Here is a 3770-nt window from a genome sequence, read left to right on the forward strand (position 1 = left end):
ATAAATTGAGTTGACTCCTGCAGGAAATCTGGAACAAACCCAGCATTTCTTCAGGAGGACCATCCAATCCGGGACCTCTGCAGAGCGACACATTCGCCACCCCTCCCCCCGCCCCCGTCGCCCCCGTCGCCCCCGTCGCCCCCTTCCTGTCCCCCACCCAGATGAGCTGCTCTCCGCGAAAGACCGAGCCCTGAGGGCTGGGGGGCGGGGCCAGGGCCGGGGGCGGGGCCGGGGCGGGGCTTTTCCAGCCGAGAGCAGGGGTCCTGGGCCCGTGGCTGCCCGCCTAGCTCAGGCATTAGCTTCCCTCCTCCCACTCCCCCCACCCTCCCAGCTCCTGGCCGCCCCCTTCCCTGCCTGCCACACAGCTGTTTTGCCAACATTGCTGCCTGATTATCTTTCAAGTGGCTTCTTGGAGCAGATGTTCCGGCTCCTTCCTGCATCGAAAACAAACAGGCGCTCTGTTGTCGTTTGCTCTCCTGGGGAAAATCCCTCTGCTGCTGCAGATTCTTCTTGAGAGGTTCAGGGACTTCTGTGAAGTCTCTCCCAGCTGCTCCTTGCCAGGAATTTGCCTCCAGATGGATGACAGGGGCTCCTCAGGTCTTCCGAGGTGTGTGGCCCTTCCTGGACGTGGGCTGGGGGAGTACACTTGTAACAGAATCGGATTCAGACCTAGGGGAAGCCAGTGGAGGTTGGTGGGTTGGGGGGACTCACTCCTGTCACCGCCTTCCCATAATATTTAACCTTTCGAAAAACGTAAACATCTCACCAACTTGGATTCTGAAAGATCCCCCAGCAGTTTGTCCCCAGTTGAAAATCTCTGTTTGTTTTCAGGAACCTCACCAACAAGGAAATGTTGCTGGCTTGCTTTCTGAGGTTTGCGTTATGAAAGCCATAGGTTTCCAGTTTCTGTTTTATGAATGTGAAAGTTGAATGTGTCTTTCAAAAGGTGCACATTTCATATCCTCTCCCTGTTGAGGTTCAGGGCTCTGGCTCCACCAGGCAGCAGCTTGGCCAGTGGTCAGGATGACCCCTGGGATGCCAGGAAGTGACATCTTGTCACCCTGTTTTGTGTGTGTAAGAAATGGCGGCCTCAGCAACTCACTCCTGGAGGTGAGGCCCCGGGGGTGCAGCGGGGAGGGGGCCTCCAGCTCCTACAACAGTTGGTTGCGGCCTGTTAAGGGCTCTGGTTGGAGAGGGGAGAGACAGCAGCTGGGACAAGCCTGGGGTAAGGGGCTGGGGTATCAGGGTGATTTCTCAGGGTTGGGAGAGGACTACTGACTCCTGTGAGAGGAAGGTGGGAAAAGGAAGCCATCTTGGGACCTGGAGAGAACCACCTGACCACCAGCATGTCCGCTTCCCCCAGCCAGAGGCCTCCTGGGGCGGCTACCAGAGAGGATAAAAATCACGTGTGAAATTTGATCTGTCCCCAAACGTTCACTGATTTGGCAACAGATCTTGCTATGGCCCATTCCACTCCCCCACTTTGTCATCTAAGTGTCCTCCTCTGGCCTGTTCAGTTCTCGCCCCACTCCACTGGGGCCCAGCATTGCCCTGAGGTGTGAGCCCTGCCACACGGGGTGTGGGGGCTGTCCCGTGCTTCCCCGGCGTAGCAGAGTGGGGCCCACTTGACCACATGTCCTGATATCCTCTCATCTCTCCCCGAAACTAGTTTATCTAGTTTCGTCTAGGTGAGACGCCAGCCTCCCCCGATTCTTCCTGTCTCTCTGGCTACTCCCTCTCTGTCACCTTTGCTGGGTTTTCCCTCTTCAGGGGCAAATGACCATGTTTCTCAGTGAGAGAGGTAGTGCCCTCTGTTCTGTCTGTAGACCGGGGTTTTGCACGTGTTAGACAGCATGCAAACACTCCAGGGTGGCTGCTACCCATGTGGGCTCTGGAGCCCCACCCCAGGGCTCTGTCTCGGTGGCCCCAGGGGGCCCAGCAACTTGTACGTTCAACAAGCGCCCGGAGGGATTCCAGGGCCAGGAGCCCACGGAACGTGCTTTGATAGAGTTCTGCATTGCACCCCTGCAATATGATTTTCACAGTGTTTATATGCTGACAACTCCTCAGTTGATATTTCCAGCTCAGACTCTCCTCAGATCTCCAGGCCTGTATGTCCAGATCTACTTGATATCTCTATCTGGACATGACCCAGGCATCTGAACCCCGGGATTCCTGAAAGGAAACTTGATTTTTCCTTCCCAGAACATCTCTTCCCAGCTTCACCTCGGAAAAGAGAAGCCAAACCCCAGCGGCTTCTTCAGATCCCCCTTTCTGCCCACCCCAGGTCCAAAACCTCTGCAAGTCTGGCGTCTGGGCTTACCTTCAGAATGTTTCTCCAGTCGGCTGAGTCTCTCCCACTCTGGTGCGGCTGTCCCTCTGCACCAAGCCGCCAGCCTCATGACCCGGATGACCTCAGAAGATGCCTGCTGGTCCCCCTGCCCTAAGTCATTCCTTGACACCACCCAAGGAGGAGGTATGAAACTCCCTTCAGAGGCTTCTTATTGTACTTAGGATGAAATCCAACCCCTCCCCCCACCATGACATCGGCCTATGCCTGTCTCTTCCCCAGCTGTCCTGTCATCCTGGGCTTTGCACCCTGAACTCTGTTCACACTGAGTGTTCAGCTCCCAGAACAGGCCAAATGCCTTCCTGCCTCTGGGCTTCTGTACTTACTCTTCCCTCTGCCTAGAGTCCTTTTCCCTAGTTCTCCGAGTGTCTCAGGTACCTCCTCAATTTTAGGTCTCAGTTTTCCTGACCTCCTTATTATTAATATTATTACTTCCATCCTGTTGTTCTTCATCATGGACTCCTGCCCATTCTTTCATGGTATTTCATGGAAATTCATAATTTGTGATTATGTATTTATTAATGTTTCTATGTGTTTTATTTTTTTCCCCTTTTCACCGGACAGTATGTTCTGGGAGGGAAGGGACCATGTCTGTTTTTTTTTTTTTTAATTACCTAGCCCAGATTAGCACCTGATAAATATGTATTGAATGGATGGACTGAATTTTGTTTCACTTAGTTGTCTAACAGAGGGCTGTAGCTGTTATTCTACTGCACTGTCTTCTGTTCAGACCCATTTGAGTCTTTCCTACTCCGTTTTCTTCTGGTGAACCCTATTCTACCCCGTTCTAGACTGTTCTACCTTGTTCCAGTCTGTTCTGACCTCATCTGTTCCATCCTGGTTGATTCTGTTCCAGCCTGACCTGGTCTAGTTCTAACTGTCTTGTCTCCATCCTCTTTTATTCTGTTCCATGCTGTTCTAGTCTATTCTGTTTTCTCCCCCTTTCTTTCCATCTGAACCGCACTCTTCTTCTTGGCTCTATTCTATTGCGTTCTGTTGCAGTTCCTTCCCCTTGCTCTATTCTGAGAGATCTAGTCTCGTTTTGCCCCATTTCATTTTAATCTTGCCTCTATGTTTTCCTTAAGGTTTTGGAATACTTGCTTTGTGCTCAGTCTTTTGATAAGAATCTGTGAGATTATGGGAGAAGGAGATGCCATCCTGGGCATGAGAGAGGCCCTCTAAAGGGTGAGTAAATGGTAGAGAGAAAAGAGGTGGTTATGTGGATCCAAGCTGAGCCACGATGGAGAGGATTTGGTGGAGAAGAGAGGATGACAGCACGAGAGAAAGCAGGTAATGGGCCTAGGTGTTGGTGACACACTGAGGACACCAGCCTGAGAAATTTAGGAGGGGAACTAGGGAGAGGTAAAGGGGCAATGGAAGATTGGTCTCCTACTGACTGGCTTGTTGTTTTGATGTTTTT

The 3770-nt window shown here is 52.2% G+C and overlaps 1 long non-coding RNA gene across 3 annotated transcripts; it reads left to right on the forward strand.

Moving 5' to 3' along the window:
• Positions 1-258: 258 nt before the first annotated feature.
• Positions 259-3529, forward strand: LOC116590595. 3 transcript variants are annotated; one of them, XR_004285667.1, is made up of 3 exons: positions 259-1110; positions 2288-2476; positions 3436-3529. It is a non-coding gene; the product is annotated as an uncharacterized LOC116590595 (long non-coding RNA). The 3 variants fall into 3 exon arrangements; XR_004285668.1 differs by having other exon boundaries at positions 259-607; positions 2206-2476; XR_004285669.1 differs by having other exon boundaries at positions 259-607.
• Positions 3530-3770: the final 241 nt, after the last annotated feature.

The sequence above is a fragment of the Mustela erminea genome, chromosome 5 (assembly GCF_009829155.1).
Source record: "Mustela erminea isolate mMusErm1 chromosome 5, mMusErm1.Pri, whole genome shotgun sequence".
Classification (NCBI taxonomy): domain Eukaryota; kingdom Metazoa; phylum Chordata; class Mammalia; order Carnivora; family Mustelidae; genus Mustela; species Mustela erminea.